The sequence below is a fragment of the Amblyomma maculatum genome, chromosome 7 (assembly GCF_055883805.1).
Source record: "Amblyomma maculatum isolate TAMU_Amacu chromosome 7, ASM5588380v1, whole genome shotgun sequence".
Lineage (NCBI taxonomy): Eukaryota > Metazoa > Arthropoda > Arachnida > Ixodida > Ixodidae > Amblyomma > Amblyomma maculatum.
The window spans coordinates 24171369-24190075 of record NC_139350.1 but is presented as its reverse complement, the minus strand read 5'-3'; the positions used below and the strand labels follow the sequence as shown (position 1 = coordinate 24190075).

The window sequence follows — 18707 nt, the reverse complement described above, 5'->3', positions numbered from 1 at the left end:
AAGGAACCCATGTGAACCATTCTGATATACTTCTCTAATTTGAGTACCAATGTGAGCAGCTCCATGAAACTTTGCAGTTATTCAAATGGCTGTGCCATGAGTCTACCCTGAAAATTTCATTCAATTATCTCAAGAAACAACAAAGTTGGTATTCAAAGGTAGCCTCCCCCCTTAAGCGTTGCTAGGCAATGCTGGCAGAGCTTGGCGAGGAGGCTGCACAGCTGGCCTTGGCTGCGCCGTCACACGCATGCGCAGAACTAGGCTATGTGAAGCCACGCGAAGCTGCAGTCTGATACGCGTAGACAAGCTTTCGCTTCAAAAGGTACGGCATGCAAAAACCTGTGCGTGGTTACCGACCCGCACACAGCGTGAGGATTGTTCGAGACTCAGGACTCAAAAGATGCAAAACAGCAGTGTGATCTTAGAGGACGAGAGACATTGACATAGGAATGCTACCATGCTACAGTGATACTCTGCATGGTTGCAAGGCTCCTACACCACTCCTCATGTTTGTGTTGCGCATAATACTAATATCCCAGCTTTAGGCCTTATGCAAGGCCTCAATCAGTGTTTGCTGCAGTTGTGACAAAATGTTTTGCAGAAATGATGCCCTCCATGAGATATGCCTCATGTGTAAAGCATGCATGCTTGGAAAAGACACGTGGTCACCTGGATTGGCTTTATTCATGCCATGTCTCAGCATGGCTGACACACTGCGGTCACAAAACATCTGCTTTCGGTCCACCAGGTTGGAGCTTGGATATAGGTTCCCTTGTTCTGCTGCTCTTGACCTGTTGGGTTCGGGCTTGGATACAGGTTTTCACTGTGCGACGTCTGCAAAATGCAAAAAAGCAGGACTATATCCCAGATCCAAAAATTCAGCTCATGTCTTTCCAAACATTTTGGGAAAGGGACAAGTAGGTGCTATACTATTATTTGACAACAATTCAATTCAAAAAGTTTTGATTCTGAACTACAGAAATCTGAGGAACTGACACGAGCATACAGACTGTTCAGCATCAGACCCCCACAAAATTTAATACCTCAGTCGAACAGATATTTCAAGGGCCTTCGAACCATATCGTATCGATCAATCAGATAAATGAAGGGGAAATGAGGGTATTCGTTATAATACATGAAGAAAAGAAGCCAACAGTCGGCGAGGCCAAGGAAAGCACTGGGGATTGTACTTTTTTTTTTTTTTTTTTCAATTTTTGCTTCGGTAATCACACAAATTAGTAATGTAATCTGTTTAGGGGAAAGATAAACACAAAGTAGAAGGAAAAACTATGTGCCGATGGTGGGGACCGAACCCACGACCTTCGAATATCGCGTCCGGTGCTCTTCCAACTGAGCTACATCGACCGCTGTTCCACCTGCTACTTTCTTACGTATTAATGTTGTCTCTATACGAACCTTGAGAGTGTTCACCAGCGCCGCCCTCAACCATAGCGGTGGACGTGGAATGTCCTGTGTTACCGCCAGCGTCACATAGAATGTGATCAAGAGCGAGGGCGAAAGCTGTGCTAGAACCCTCTTATGCTACCTATGGCTTCAAGACTTCCAGAACCGAGACCCCCGTAGGCGACAAGCAGATAAATGAAGGGGAAATGAGGGTACTCATTATAATACATGAAGAAAAGAAGCCAACAGTCGGCGAGGCCAAGGAAAGCACTGGGGATTGTACTTTATGGGTTTGGTCCCCACCATCGTCACATTGTTTTTCCTTCTACTTCGTGTTTATCTTTCCCCTAAACAGATTACATTACTAATTTGTGTAATTACCAAAGTAAAAATTAAAAAAAAAAAAAAGACGAGTACCCTCATCTCCATGTCCACGTCCACCGCTATGGTTGAGGGTGGCGCTGGTGAACACTCTCAAGGTTCGTATGTGGACAACATTAATACCCAAGAAAGTAGCAGGTGGAACAGCGGCCAATGTAGCTCAGTTGGAAGAGCACCGGACGCGATATTCGGAGGTCGTGGGTTTGGTCCCCACCATCGGCACGTTGTTTTTCCTTCTACTTTGCGTTTATCTTTCCCCTAAACAGATTACATTACTAATTTGTGTGATTACCAAAGTAAAAATTAAAAAAAAAACCACATAAAGTACAATCCCCAGTGCTTTCCTTGGCCTCGCCGACTGTTGGCTTCTTTTCTTCACCTATCGATCAATGACATTTGTACACCGCTTCATGAAAAGCTACAATAACTACAAAGTCAAGAGAGCAGTGCAAAACTGGAGATTTAAACGGCCTTCGAGAAGTAGAAGTGTGCACTCTTGGATATGGCTCAGCATACACGGCTAAAGAATAAAACCAAACCTGAAAGATTATGCAATCCTACATATACGATCATATGAAGATGCACCTCGACTCAACCTTCTGCCTCTGCTCCAGAGTGAAGGAAACAGCTGTTCCTCTACTCAAGGCTTGGTTAGAATTCATGACAGCCTCCGAGCGTTCCTTCCAACAAAGTCTTCTTGAGAAATACCATGCGGAAAGAATGCATGGAGACCTTGACTGAAACCTTTACTCCCAGCGATCCTCGAGGCATTTTTTTTTTAGAAATGAAGCTTTACTTTAATCGCTCCTCGAGTGCAGGAGAAAACTCAAGTTTTCTCACGAATTTCAAAGTGGCAATGACACTAATATAGGGCCACTTCGACCTCCACTTGCAAACATGAGGCATTGTAGCGTTCACACGCTGTGCGGACTTCATTCTACTGCATACAAAGCCTTTCATTAAAGCGGATACAATAAGATTCACAGACCCACTCTTTGAAGCATTGGCTCTGTGGGAACCTCAATCTGACTCGAAAATACTGAAACATTGTTTCAAGTACGACCAAGACAAGTCTCCCGAAGTCCATGCATCTAACGATGAGTATGGATAGCTGTTGTCAGGTGCAGCTTTTAATGCTGTAGTTGATCACCACATTATACTGCTGTGGTATAGGCATATTTCAAGTTGTCACCGGATGCCTCAGCAACATTTCAGAGTGTGCCGAGTGCCAAATTGCAGCAAGCATTTGACGGCTAACAGCAAAGAAAGCATGTGCAGGGGTTTCTATGAACCATTGTGAACAGTGGTGCAATTGTAGGGAATGACATATTGTAAATAGGAAGAGGGAGGTACCGGAGGTGCAGTTGTGCCATGGAACACCTGTGCTGCACACATCGATGGCTTGCTGATTGCCTCGGTGCATAATGTCTTTAGACGCACGGTGCTGTGGGGAGGGGGGGTCAATTCTGTCTTCAGAGTGGCTCAGGGATATTCGCAGTCAAGTACATTTACAATTATAGCTCCTAGCTTGCTTGGAAACAAGCGGCATTTGATTCTGGAAAGCCAAATTTCTTGGCTGGGGTGCATGCGCTGCAATATGCTTCTTTGCACCTTACATGTGCTCAACGCTCACCGCCGAGCACTTCGAGTGCAAACACGCAACTAGGTCACTAGATTTCACAGCAATTCTAGCACTTCTCAATGCCTAAATCCTGTTCTACACAAGCTTTATGTCAATGACAGAAAATGTTGCCAGACGTGAATTGTTTTCAGCCATTTTTCACAGCTGCCTTGTTCATGCAGTTTGCAAAACATTTTTGTTCTGTTGTGGCCAAAGAAAGACACAAACGCAGGCAGCCAGGAACGTGAGTTTTATTCACGAATGCCTTTGCTTATATAGCCCTTGTATTGCGCATGCGCCTAAACTGACATCTGATATTGCGCAAAACAAGGGCTATATAGGCCGAGGCGTTGGTGAATAAAACTCACTTCCATTCCCAGCTGCCTGCGTTCGTGTCTTTCATCGGCCACAACAGAGCAGTTTTACTAGGCTGGGACTTTTTTTTTATGCAATAAAGCAACTCAGGCTATGAGTAGTGAAGTGCTCCAGAAACTCCAATCACCTGGGGTTCTTTAATGTGCACTGATGTTGCATAGCAAACGGGTGCCTTACTTTTCGTCGCCATCAAAAAGCGGCTGCCACAACCTATTAGGCTGCGACTCTTGAGGCAGCTTGTTGATGTTGTTCAGAAGGACTTGACATTAGAAAATGACCAGGTTACACGTAGTGGCATGTACTTTCCAGGCCAAATTTTGGCCTTTGTCTTGTCCCTGTAAGCCATGTGTGCTGCCTAGAGTGGAGGGATATTTCTAGAGGATACGAAGTCATAAGAAATGCTGAAAAGCATTCAAGAATCTCAACTGAACCTTGAGTAGAGAAGACTGTTTTCTTCACTTTATAGAGCTGAGGTAGTGTCAAGTCGAGACATGTTTGTGAATTCGACCCCAAGGGCAAAATTTGAATTAAAAACTATTCCACAGGCATAACAGACTCATGCCCTAATGTCAAGTCCTCTGAACGTTCAGAAGCAACCTCAATATTCACAGGCTAACAGAACATGTTTCCCAGGATGCATGAAAAGGCAGCTGTGAAAAACAGCTGAAAACACTTTAATGTCAGGAAATCTCACTGCCGCTGTGATACAGTTCATGTAGAACATGACATATGCATTGAGAAATGTGAAATTTAGTGACCAAATTTGTTTATTAAGGTTTGGTTTGAAGTTGCTGCTACACTTGCTCTTTGACCTTGCAGGGCTCAGGGGCAAGGGAAGAAAACCTGCATGCTGCTTTGCAACGTATGCACCCAAACAAACAAACTGAACTCCCTGATTGGTTTACAAACAAAGCTGGGAGCCACAATGGTCACTGTGCTTGAAAAGCCATGCCTTCTGCCTACCGTGAATGTGTCTCCACAAAACGAGTGAACCAGCCACTTAGACAGCACCGCGAGTCTGAAGACGTCGGTACTACCCTGATATGACAACTAAGCCATTGATGCCTCTAGCACAAATGTTCATTGTTCCAAAGGCTCAACTGCGCTGCTAGTGGGCCCCCAGCTTCCTTTATACGTATGTGCTAAGACCAAAAATGGGAAGACTGCCCAATAGGGGGTGATGAAGAGGCCATGTTTGATGTTTCAATGTCCGAAAGGGGGGGGGGGGGCTGCCACTTTCAGGCAGTGTCCGATGAGTCCTAATCTAAACATCCCGAGCATACACACATGCAGCAGCAAGCGTGCAATACATGTCTAAAGGTGTACGCCGAGATATCTACAGGCCGTCACCGAGTGTTCTCGCTATGTCTCCATAGCTAAAGCAAAACTGATCTGCGTGCCCACCACCACAGTTTTCTCTCAGCCCCATCGGAGTGCTGTAAGTCTTTAATGCAAAACCATTACTAGCCCTTTTACACGTAATGTCGTCTGTGACCGTTGTTGGCTGTGATGGTTCTGAAAGAAGAGCAATCACGCCATTGTTGTGCATAGAGCAGCTTGGTAAGATGAGGCATGCGGCTGAGCTCAATACAGGAGGATCAGATGGCGACATTTGGAAAAACCCTTTAACGTGAAGTGCACCGAGCAGCTGCCCTTAGCTCAGATCGAAAGCGAAGCCAGCAAAGCATCTATATCTACTGTGGCTGCATTAGCTGTGCACCGCTGCCTACAAGAAACGCACTACATCAACTGTGTGTGCGGCCAGCCACACCTACTCTCGCTCAGCTAAAGTCTGCTTTGATTGATTTCCTGCTTAGCCAATGATGCCAATGGTGCTAGTGGGGCCTCTGATGGAGATGCTGGCAATTAAGACGTGGCTGCTGATTCCGCAGTGCCGGTTTTGCAAAAGCCATTCTTTGCAGGCAGAAGCCCCTTATCGGAAAATTTAGGGCAGTGATCGTGCAATCAGAATGTTCGGTCAAAAATCTGGTTTTCTGGAAAATCTAAGGGTTGGAAGGTATGTACGCAACATGCCTTTCCCCACAAGTGTGTCCCTGTCTCTGGAAGTCACCATGCAGAGCAAACTTGCTCTTAGTCCTCAAATGTGTATCATAGCTCTGCATTAAGTAGGTTCTGAAACATTGCTCCCATATAGTGACAATTTGAAATGTGCAGCACCACAGAAGTATGTGATGATCAATTACAGTATTGCAGTTTGTGATAGGCCATGGTTATGCATACTTGGTGTCAAAAGCTGGGATGTCAGGAGGGTAGCCAAAGCTATATCCACGAAACAATATGCCAGAAGTTCTGGGTTGAACAGGGTTGACCTGGGCCGTCACTCAGCCAATGCTTCACAAAACAGATCTGTGCATACTCACTGCATCCACTTTTGTGAAAAGCTGGATAAACTCGCAGAACAAAGCACAAATAGCGAGCAAATGATATAATGTCCCATGTTTACAAGTTGAGTGGCAGTCGATAAGCCCTCAAGGTCACCTAACTGCCAACAAATGAAAAGCAGGCATTGAGGGCTGCATGGAGTTGAAGTTCAAGTGAAAGTATTTTTTGTGAAGTGCCAATTTCCTGTCACGATACTCAATCTCACAGGCTGTACGCTGCCCTGCGAATAGCACAGGAGCCCTAGCCCATTCAGGATCATACAGATTATAATAGGTAATTGTGCTCCTACGTGCCTCTTGCTCCTTGAACTGACCAGGGTGAAAATGGGGGCACAATTATCTACAAAGGCTCTTTGCAAAACTCAAGAGTATTAGCTATCCTGCATAGCGTAATTCCTGTGGGAAAATATTTTTGCAGGTCCTGGGTGCACAGTCACGTCACACATGGATGACGTAGCCTATACGACACATATATGTATCTCCTAGATTTTTTTTAACAGATGCGCACTGCTCAGTCAAGACGAGATGCGCGGGAATGTAGTGAGCACTGATTCTGTGCGTTTGCAATTTTTTGCTTTCGTTCTGTTTCTTTCGATAGTTTAGTGTACAGCTTGTATGGGTATGCAAAGCGACGCGGGGACTCAGGAGTTGAGTCGGCTTTTTCGCATCATGTCACCGGGATGGTGCGTTTGCTCTCCGCAGTGTAATGAATATGTGCAAGAGTACTTGCCGCATGTGGGGCTGCATATATTCAGTACCAGAGCTTGAGTTATTTGCGAACACGCCCATACACATGCAGTTTTGTAGTGGCGCAAAAAATTATTCTGTCAAGACAGAGTATCTTCTGAACGGTGCATAAACATTGATGTTTGGATTAAGGGGGGACACCCCTCTTAAAACTTTTTTCCTTATTTATGGGTGGATCTGATTGAAACTTGCACCATTAATGTACTTTTGCATGCTGATTTCAAATATCTGATTAGTTTTCTTGTAGATCAAATAGCTTTCAAATTATTACCTAATTCATGTTCTTCGTTTGGAGGTGAGTTAAGGGGGGACACGGCTCTTTGGCACCGAAAATCGGCCTGAAAATCGGATTTTCAATTTTTTCATTTTCGTATTCCTCGCACCATTCCGCATCTGCACGCAAATTTTCATCCTTATACCCCGCGTATTTATGAAGTTATAGCGATTAAAAAATGCAGTACCACACCCACTGCCCTTTAAATTGTGGACAAACGACACCCAATTTCGATCGCCCGGCGCATGAGAACTACGCGCTCCACCGCGGCGATTTTGGTCTCGTTCGAAAGTGCGCGCTTTCGGCTTATTTTTTCTTTCGGAAAGCAACCCTGTGCGCTCCGCCTTCTCCATAAAAAACAAACAAAAAGATAGCATGCAGCGCGCGCTACTATTGGCCGGTTAAGGCACGTGATCAAAATGGCGTCGTTTGGTTGGTTCCGGCAAGCTAGCCCTGAAATGCGGACTCCCAGTGACGCCATTTTGTCTTTCTGCCGACCACGCTAGTGCAACGCGAGAGTCATGCCAGGCGCGAAGAAGTACCGCTCTTTGCACAAGTACGGGCGAAAGCAACCAAAGAAATGCGTTAAGAATGCGACTTCGTTGCATACTGTGCAAGAAGCAAGTGCCAGTGCTGCGGGATTGTGTGACGATCACGTTGCGGGCGGCGACGCTTCTCCGATTCCGCTGGACAACGGCGCCGTTCTTCGTGCCGACTGCAGTCGTGTACGTATTGATACCGCGCCTGTCACTAACAGTGACATAACTCAAGTGAGTGCCCGTGAGCAGGCTACGCTTGATAGACTCGTATCGACGCCGGCGACGGCACAAAAGACCGTGCTGTTCGCCGATGCAAGTGGTGCGTCCGCAGAGTCAGATGCAGACGGAACGGCCTCCTATGCGGTAATTGACCTCAGCATTGTGAATATCCTTCTGGATGCCGTGCGGTGCAAAACGTGTCGTGGATGCGTGCGTTTAATTACCAGCGACCGGAGCTATGGCCTCGCCGTAAAACTGATCGTGCTGTGCGACAACTGCGGTGAGATTGCGGCCGAGTGGAACTCGCGGAGGATTGACGGCGAGAAAAGGTGCAATCCTTTTGAGCTGAATATTCTGGCTAGTCGAGCAATGCTGTCGACCGGTAACGGCCAGACAGCAATGAACGATATCTTTTCGGCGATGGGGTTGTCGCGGCGTGGGATGCACAACAAGACGTTTCAACGGCATCTGAAGAACACACTGCAACCCGCTGCTACCCGAGCCGCCACGACCGCTATGGCACAAGCCGCGCAGGCAGTGGCGAAGGTCTACGATGACTTGTGTTTTGGGCATAGGGGGAACATTGCCGTGTGCTACGACGGCACATGGATGACGCGCGGACACTCATCACATATAGGCGTCGGTGCCGTGGTGGAACTCTTCACTGGTTACGTGCTTGATTATGTGGTGTTGTCAAACTTTTGTCTGGGCTGCGAAATTGGTCCTAAGCCAAACACTGACGGCTACGAACTTTGGAAATCACGCCACCAGTGCCAAAAAAACACCAACTCCAAGGCTGGTCAAATGGAGGTAGAGGCTGGCAAAATTCTGTTTGAAAGATCTCTGCAGCGCCACAACATGCGCTACACAACCATGCTATGCGATGGGGACAGTCGCACGTTCAGTGCTCTTAAAGATGCTGCAATCTATGGCTACATTGAAATAGTCAAAGAGGACTGCATAAATCACGTGCACAAGCGTATGGGAGCAGCTATGCGCAACCTCTTGCAGAGACACAAGGGTGCAGGGAAGCAAAGTCTTGGCGGCAGAGGAAGGCTGACAGCTGATCTAGTTGACAAGCTGGCAATATATTATGGCCGAGCGCTTCGATCAAATGTAGGTGATGTGGATGCCATGCAGCGAGCTGTGATGGCGACATATTACCACATCACATCTACTGATGACTGCCCCAAACACAGTTTGTGTCCTACCGGTGATAAGTCATGGTGCCGCCACAACGCTGCAAAGGCAAAAGAGGAGCCTGCACCAAAGCACAATTACAGTCTGCCAAGAGATGTGGCTGATGCTCTTTTGCCTGTTTATAGTCGTTTATCAGAGAAGAGCCTGCTGCAGAGGTGCATTCGGGGGAAGACCCAGAACTCGAACGAAAGCTTCCACTCGGTCATCTGGACCTTGATCCACAAAGAGCGGCACTCATCACTGTTTGCTGTGGAAGCAGCCACAGCAGAAGCTGTGCTGCGCTTCAATGCCGGCTGCAAGCATACAGCAGCAGCAATTCTGCAAGAATGCAGTACAAATGTGACAGCAACTGGGTCCAGGAGAGCTGAAGAAAAGGACTTGCGCCGTAGCGCACGTTCTGCAAAGAAGCGGGCGGCTTCGCTTGGCGTTGCTAAAACAGAAAAAAGAAAACACCGCGACAGCATGCACCCCGACTATGCTCCTGGTGCATTTTAATAGCATGAGGTCTTTGGGGTTGCCCTTCCTGATTAAATGCCGTGAGGCTTGAGTGCTTCCGACAATCCCCCAATTTCGGTAGTGTTGCATTTTTTAAAGATCAATATCTCTGGTCCTGTTCTTGCTATTGCTTTGAAAATTTTTTTTCTAGAAAGGGAATCCTGCGAGTCTCATGAAACCAAGGTAAATGCAGTGACCACAAAAGAAAATTTGCTGAGAAGGTTATGTTGTCTTCGGTACCCAAATGGAATTTTCCTTTCAAACGTTTCCTATTGCGTAACTTTGGCTCAAATTGGCATAGGCCATTAATTTTCGCTTCAGATCACTTTCCACCTGTTTCTGATCTTGTTGACATATCAATCATTGACATAATTTACACCTACATGCTGTGAAGTGTTTTTCCTCGTTTTCTCAAAACTGCAATTTTGAGGGTGCTGCAATTTTGGAGGAGAGATATCTCTTAGTCTATTTGTGCTATAGCTCTCATTCTTGTCTTGTTAGAAACAGAAAACCTTCGACAGTGCCGTAGGACAAAAATATGTACAGTTATTATGCGGCAACATTTACAGAATTAATTATCAATCTTAGGTGCCAACCTGGGCTTTTATTCATAAAAGTTTGACTTATTGTAACTTTGGTTCAAATTCTTCTACCATGTTAATTCATGACTAGCGGCACTCTATGATCCTTCTAGATCACTCTGGCAGGGCTATTCTCATCATGCCATAAAGTGTTTAGTAATTAACTCACCTCCAAACGAAGAACATGAATTAGGTAATATTTTGAAAGCTATTTCATCTACAAGAAAACTAATCAGATATTTGAAATCAGCATGCAAAAGTACATTAATGGTGCAAGTTTCAGTCAGATCCACCCATAAATAAGGAAAAAAGTTTTAAGAGGGGTGTCCCCCCTTAATTACTAAACATTTTATGGCATGATGAGAATAGTCCTGCCAGAGTGATCTAGAAGGATCATAGAGTGATGAATTAACGTGGTAGAAGAATTTGAACCAAAGTTACAATAAGTCAAACTTTTATGACTAAAAGCCCAAGTTGGCACCTAAGATTGATAATTAATTCTGTAAATGTTGCCGCATAATAACTATACATATTTTTGTCCTACGGCACTGTCGAAGGTTTTCTCTTTCTAACAAGACAAGAATGAGAGCTATAGCACAAATAGACTAAGAGATATCTCTCCTCCAAAATTGCAGCACCCTCAAAATTGCAGTTTTGAGAAAACGAAGAAAAACACTTCACAGCATGTAGGTGTAAATTATGTCAATGATTGATATGTCAACAAGATCAGAAACAGGTGGAAAGTGATCTGAAGCGAAAATTAATGGCCTATGCCAATTTGAGCCAAAGTTACGCAATAGGAAACGTTTGAAAGGAAAATTCCATTTGGGTACCGAAGACAACATAACCTTCTCAGCAAATTTTCTTTTGTGGTCACTGCATTTACCTTGGTTTCATGAGACTCTCAGGATTCCCTTTCTAGAAAAAAAAAATTTAAAGCAATAGCAAGAACAGGACCAGAGATATTGATCTTTCAAAAATGCAACACTACCAAAATTGGGGGATTGTCGGAAGCACTCAAGCCTCACGGCATTTAATCAGGAAGGGCAACCCCAAAGACCTCATGCTATTAAAATGCACCAGGAGCATAGTCGGGGTGCATGCTGTCGCGGTGTTTTCTTTTTTCTGTTTTAGCAACGCCAAGCGAAGCCGCCCGCTTCTTTGCAGAACGTGCGCTGCAGAACGTGCGCTACGGTGCAAGTCCTTTTCTTCAGCTCTCCTGGAGCCAGTTGCTGTCACGTTTGTACTGCATTCTTGCAGAATTGCTGCTGCTGTATGCTTGCAGCCGGCATTGAAGCGCAGCACAGCTTCTGCTGTGGCTGCTTCCACAGCAAACAGTGATGAGTGCCGCTCTTTGTGGATCAAGGTCCAGATGACCGAGTGGAAGCTTTCGTTCGAGTTCTGGGTCTTCCCCCGAATGCACCTCTGCAGCAGGCTCTTCTCTGATAAACGACTATAAACAGGCAAAAGAGCATCAGCCACATCTCTTGGCAGACTGTAATTGTGCTTTGGTGCAGGCTCCTCTTTTGCCTTTGCAGCGTTGTGGCGGCACCATGACTTCTCACCGGTAGGACACAAACTGTGCTTGGGGCAGTCATCAGTAGATGTGATGTGGTAATATGTCGCCATCACAGCTCGCTGCATGGCATCCACATCACCTACATTTGATCGAAGCGCTCGGCCATAATATATTGCCAGCTTGTCAACTAGATCAGCTGTCAGCCTTCCTCTGCCGCCAAGACTTTGCTTCCCTGCACCCTTGTGCCTCTGCAAGAGGTTGCGCAAAGCTGCTCCCATACGCTTGTGCACGTGATTTATGCAGTCCTCTTTGACTATTTCAATGTAGCCATAGATTGCAGCATCTTTAAGAGCATTAAATGTGCGACTGTCCCCATCGCATAGCATGGTTGTGTAGCGCATGTTGTGGCGCTGCAGAGATCTTTCAAACAGAATTTTGCCAGCCTCTACCTCCATTTGACCAGCCTTGGAGTTGGTGTTTTTTTGGCACTGGTGGCGTGATTTCCAAAGTGCGTAGCCGTCAGTGTTTGGCTTGGGACCAATTTCGCAGCCCAGACAAAAGTTTGATAACACCACATAATCAAGCACATAACCAGTGAAGAGTTCCACCACGGCACCGACGCCTATATGTGATGAGTGTCCGCGCGTCATCCATGTGCCGTCGTAGCACACGGCAATGTTCCCCCTATGCCCAAAACACAAGTCATCGTAGACCTTCGCCACTGCCTGCGCGGCTTGTGTCATAGCGGTCGTGGCGGCTCGGGTAGCAGCAGGTTGCAGTGTGTTCTTCAGATGCCGTTGAAACGTCTTGTTGTGCATCCCGCGCCGCGACAACCCCATCGCCGAAAAGATATCGTTCATTGCTGTCTGGCCGTTACCGGTCGAAAGCATTGCTCGACTAGCCAGAATATTCAGCTCAAAAGGATTGCACCTTTTCTCGCCGTCAACCCTCCGCGAGTTCCACTCGGCCGCAATCTCACCGCAGTTGTCGCACAGCACGATCAGTTTTACGGCGAGGCCATAGCTCCGGTCACTGGTAACTAAACGTACGCATCCACGACACGTTTTGCACCGCACGGCATCCAGAAGGATATTCACAATGCTGATGTCAATTACCGCATAGGAGGCTGTTCCGTCCGCATCTGACTCTGCGGACGCACCACTTGCATCGGCGAACAGCGCGGTCTTTCGTGCCGTCGCCGGCGTCGATACCAGTCTATCAAGCGTAGCCTGCTCACGGGCACTCACTTGGGTTATGTCACTGTTAGTGACAGGCGCGGTGTCAATTCGTACACGACTGCAGTCGGCACGAAGAACGGCGCCGTTGTCCAGCGGAATCGGAGAAGCGTCGCCGCCCGCAACGTGATCGTCACACAATCCCGCAGCACTGGCACTTGCTTCTTGCACAGTATGCAACGATGTCGCATTCTTAACGCGTTTCTTTGGTTGCTTTCGCCCGAACTTGTGCAAAGAGCGGTACTTCTTCGCGCCTGGCATGACTCTCGCGTTGCACTAGCGTGGTCGGCAGAAAGACAAAATGGCGTCGCTGGGAGTCCGCATTCCAGGGCTAGCTTGCCGGAACCAACCAAACGACGCCATTTTGATCACGTGCCTTAACCGGCCAATAGTAGCGCGCGCTGCATGCTATCTTTTTGTTTGTTTTTCTGGGGGGAAGGCGGAGCGCACAGGGTTGCTTTCCGAAAGAAAAAATAAGCCGAAAGCGCGCGCTTTCGAACGAGACCAAAATCGCCGCGGTGGAGCGCGTAGTTCTCATGCACCGGGCGATCGAAATTGGGTGTCGTTTGTCCACAATTTAAAGGGCAGTGGGTGTGGTACTGCATTTTTTAATCGCTATAACTTCATAAATACGCGGGGTATAAGGATGAAAATTTGCGTGCAGATGCGGAATGGTGCGAGGAATACGAAAATGAAAAAATTGAAAATCCGATTTTCGGGCCGATTTTCGGTGCCAAAGAGCCGTGTCCCCCCTTAAGCCATGAAATAGTATACAAGATGTTTCACATAAGGTTTGGTTTATGGGGTTTAATGCCCCAAAGTGATTCAGGCTTGTATCACATAGCGGGCTTAACTTAAGGTACAAAACCTGCCCCAGTGCACGGGCACAGAAGCAGCCAAATCTTCAGTGCTCCCTCCACTGCCACTCAGGCTATCGCAGCGCACACCTCACTGCTACGGAAAAAAAGGAGCAAGCGTGCATACTGCTCTGTGCTTTGCCAAGGGCAGCTCCAGGCGGTCACTCGTGTGAAACAGCGCCACCTGCACTGGCCAGCCCCCCCCCCCCCCCCCTTTTTTTATCCTCTCCGCACTGCTAAGTAAAAAAAAAAAGGAAGAAGCATACATGCTGCTGTGCGCTTAGCTCGGAGAACAGCTAGACCCCCCTCCCACTACCTCCACTCCCCCTTCCCACCCACCCACAATTTATTGAGCGCCCCGGGCAGCTTGAAGCAGTCACTCGTTTTAAGGCGGGGGTCCCACGGTGGCCATCTTGGAATTCAAATTCTGCCACCAGGCTACGCCACTGATTCAGGACTGAGAAAGTGCCTATCGGCCTTGCCCCCAGTTGGCCGAGGGGCCCAACAATTGCTTTGTAGAGAAGCTTTCTTTTGTTGGAGGGTGGGTTTTCAAAGCCCCATTCTTCTCCCCGCCGTGCGCAGGGGGAAGCGTTCACCTGTTCTTAGCTTGACTACTGCGGATAGCAGGACTGCGGGGTGCTAGCTTGCCTTACCACGGCTGAACTTGAGCGGCGACGCGGACCGCCGCCGCTCGATTCGGCCATGACCGAATGTGCGTAACGTAAATGAAAAGTACCACCTCGTTTTGTTGTTCACTGTTCTGGATAGAGTGGAAGCTTGAGCGAGTTTATGATACATCGTTGATATATGTTCAGGATAGCTCAAGTGTATACCAAAAATGGAAAGGTGCGATATGATGGAAGATATTTATGTGGCCTTTGTATACTATACTTTGACTCACAAGAGATTTGCACTACTGCTAAAGGCAGGGGCTCCCTGGCCTATTCAAATGCGCACTGTAATAGGTAATTGTGCTCCGACACACCCCTCGAATCGACAAGGGCGACAGTGGGAGCACAATTGCCTATTATAGGTGGTGTGGATAGTGGTTATTCAAACAAAAGGAAGGAAAAGAGTGCTGCCGGCCCCTTCAACTGCTATATAAAATCTGAAGCACCCAAGCTGCAGCCGGCGGGAAAGCAAAATGATGGGGAGAGGAAAGCGAGGGGAAGTGCAGAGGGGGAGCTATAACAAGAAATTACAGGGGGAGCTTTGTACATTAGTTACAAAGTACAAAAAAAAAGGGAAACGCGTTTGCCTCGCTCGCGCGCAAGTGTCCAAGTGCTCTTGGTCCATGGCGCCCCGGCCTTTCACAGTACTAAAAACATTTTGTGAGACGAAGTATACATCTTTGGTGGTTTCGTCATGAACTCTGGCTGAAATCGACACCTGTATTGTCTTTCCTTTGATACCCATCTTTTGAGCTGTTATCGCTTTTGAAGTTATGGCATTTATAGTAGGATATTCTTGCGAGCTCTCTGGTGCAGAACTACTTTTATTAAACGTTATTGCACATAATAAAATTGCAATAAAGTCGGTTTCAATCAACAGTAATCATTTTCTTTTTTCTTTTTTAGTTCGGGCTTTTCTAACCATAGAAACTGACGTTGGTAACCTAATGAGCTGAGAAAAGGGCGATGGCCAATTTCATTTTACCTTAGAGAGGAGAGTCGGCATTGCGAAATAGGTGTGAAATACCTACCAAAAGGGTAAGCACCACGCAGCTGCCGCAATGCATTCAGGCTAAATTTTGGGGGAAATGAATTGGAGAGGGGAGGGTAGCAGACAGTTATGAGGCAACGTCGCCAGTAGAAGCGGGTTAGTTTCGCAAGCGCGTTAGACCGCTCCTTCTCGACCCTTCCCCTTTGAATCTCCTCTGTACTCTTCATTGGTTAGATGTACGTCTTTGCTGCATTGCGAATCCAGTGTACTTTCTATATATTTATTTACTTATTTATTTATTCATTACCAGCATCACCTGCTTTCATAACAAGCATAGAACGGCAATCACTCGTCAGCAATCAGAACGGCCGCAATGGTGAAGGGGTTTTTGCACTGCAGAGAAGCTGACTTCTAGGTTTCTTGACTAGCTTCAGTACTTTGAAGGAGTGTAGTCACGCGCGCCTCTCCTGGCAATTGAATGAACTCACACTTTTGCTGCTTTTACCTAGATGGCGCTAGCAGTAAAAAACCTTTAATGACCGAATACAGGTGAAAATACTAATTATCACCATAGTTTGTGCTTCTTATTTTAACTTTATTTTACAGTAATACAATATTAAAAAAAAGCCAACTCAAACAAGGCTCACGTTGTTGAGTATGACGGCCTTCTCGATTGAATGTCGTGTACAAAAATTGATTATATTTGAAGGCTCAGTATAATCGTGCTAATTGTATAAAGCGCAATTTGCGATCATGGTTCACAAATAACGACTATTCTAGTTTCGCCATGCATGATTCCTAGGCTGTAGAATGAGCGGTTTTCCTGGTCAAGCTATGCGATGTGAGGCAGTATTACGGAAATCTTCAAATTGGAAAGGTAATTAAAAACGAACTAGCGAATAAATTTCGATGAAACTTCGTACACTCAACTATTATAATGTGCGCCCGAAGTGGTAAAAATTTTACTGCTGTGCACGTTGATAAAGCGCAGATATTCGTGCCCAAAACAGCCAAACTTTACCATGTTTAAAAGGCTGCCGATCAAATACTGATTAAATTAAAACTAATTACGCTCCACGTTTCATAATATAAGTACCCATTCTATGTGTAGGCTAAAGGAAACTGTTCTAAGTGCAGCAGTTTCTTCAGCAAACTAATCCGAAGTAGGGTATATCAACGACGCTAGCGAATTTGTCATCTGCAAAACCACCTCTCATGCAGTTGATAACGTTGACACACTAAAGCAGCGCACATCATTTGACAGAGAGTATATTAAGCTTTCGAATGATGCCTACATTGTGATGTTCGAAAAAGAACAACGCGCAGAATGCTCACGCAAACATTGCCTAAAATGGCACATTCGCGCTGCCGGAGTGGGACCCCTGCCTTAAAGCACTTTGACAGCCAACCTCCCAGTACCCTTTCGTCCTTCCCGCATAGACGAGAAAGACCTTGCAGCCCGTTTCTCACTCCCTCCCAGTAGAATGAAAAAGGAAAAAAAAACCGCCACGCAGGATATGCAGGAATAATACAGACACGTCACTTTTGTGTCAACAAGGTATGAGTTGCTTTGGCCTGAGCAGAAGATAGGGAGGACTAAAGATTTGACTGCTTCTGTGCACAGTGTGTTAGAGCACAGGGCTCAATCGGCCACATTTGTACCTTAAGTTAAACCCGTTACATGAAACAACTATAGTGCTAAAAAATTGTTTGTTCAATAACTAAGACACATCTTGTATAAATTCACAGCTTAATTTCAAACATCAACATTTATGTGCCCTTAGAAGATGCTCTCAGTCTTGACAGCTATTTCTTTTCGCCACTACAAAACTGCAAGTGTGTGGTGTGCATGTGTGCAAATAACTCATGCACTATAAAATATGTTTGCAGCCCCACATAGGGTCAGTACCCTTGCACATTTTCATTACAATGAGGAAAACAAACGCACGATCCCACTGCGAAGAAGCAGACTCATGACTCAGTTCTTGTGTCGCTCGAATATCAGCAACCCTGCCAAACCACCAGAAGAAAAAGAACGAAAGCTAAGCAAAAATTGCGAACACACAGAATCAGTGCTCACTCCACATTCCCCCGCATCGTGCCTTTTGACTGAGCAGCGCTTTTCTCTCAAGAAAAAAAAGAATACAAACTCCACGAGTAATGTGTAGGTGACATATAGTAGGCTATGTCAATGAAGTATTATGTGATTGTGCACTGAGGACCTGCAAAAATATTCTCCCAATCCCCGTTGCGGCAGAAGTTGGGTGCAATTCTGAATATTTCTGTATTAAGTCTCATGTTATGCACGAATCTTGGGAGGAGCATACCTTCTCTATTGAAAACCAGAAGGGAAGGGAGGGGGGTTATGAATGGTACCTGTAAGGTTAAGGTGCTCTTAAGCGCTTAATCCCTTTAATAGAGAGAGCAAACCAAGGCAGAGTGGAGCAGGTAATGGATGTGGTCATTGTCACAAGAGATGTCTCCAGGCAGCACCCTATTTCTGCCCCCAAAACAAGTTTTGCCGCCACAGTGAAGGGGTTTTCGCTGAGGAGAGAAGCACTGCAGAAGTATTCTGCCAGAACAACCCCATACCGCCATTTACATTTGCTGAAACTTGTGAGTTCTCCCTCCTCACTCACAAATCATGAGGATGTGCTTTGGTCTACTCTCCATGGAAGGGGTATGGTATCGGTTACCTTTAAGCCTCAAAACAATGCTTTTCACAAACACGCACATATTTCAAGGTGGAAGCAAGGCCACCTGTTTCTTGCCACATTTGTTATCATCAGCAGCTCCATTTCAATGAGGACAGAAGCCAGCAACACTTTCCTCAGTAGTTTGTAGTACCTCCGCCGCCAATACAGCTAGCCGAGAAGTAATAACTGCTTGCCATGATTCCACATGCACAAATTACATCAGCTTAACACTTAAAAGTACAGATAACACTGAATTTTTCCATCCAATTAAACGCTCAACCACTTCCTTCTCAGTTGCTGCAGTGCTACTGGCATCCCAGCCATGGCGGTATGGTGAAAATCTGCAACCAGTATGCACTCAAGAACTCTGATCACATGTGGCCGGCCTGCCACTACTCAGAATACTGTCAATCATTTTCAAATGAAAGATGGTAGTACTTATGTGAAAGCAGTGCAATGTCAAGACTACTGAAACCTATATCGACTGCATTGCCACTACT

The 18707-nt window shown here is 46.2% G+C and overlaps 1 long non-coding RNA gene across 2 annotated transcripts in view; it reads right to left on the bottom strand.

Annotated features, from left to right (window-relative positions):
• Nucleotides 1-665: 665 nt before the first annotated feature.
• LOC146182823 (uncharacterized) overlaps nt 666-18707 on the bottom strand; it is a 33842-nt gene continuing 15800 nt past the window's right edge. For both annotated transcript variants that reach the window (XR_014708666.1, XR_014708667.1), the window contains exon 5: nt 666-834. This is a non-coding gene — a long non-coding RNA (uncharacterized LOC146182823). The remainder of the gene's footprint in view (nt 835-18707) is intronic.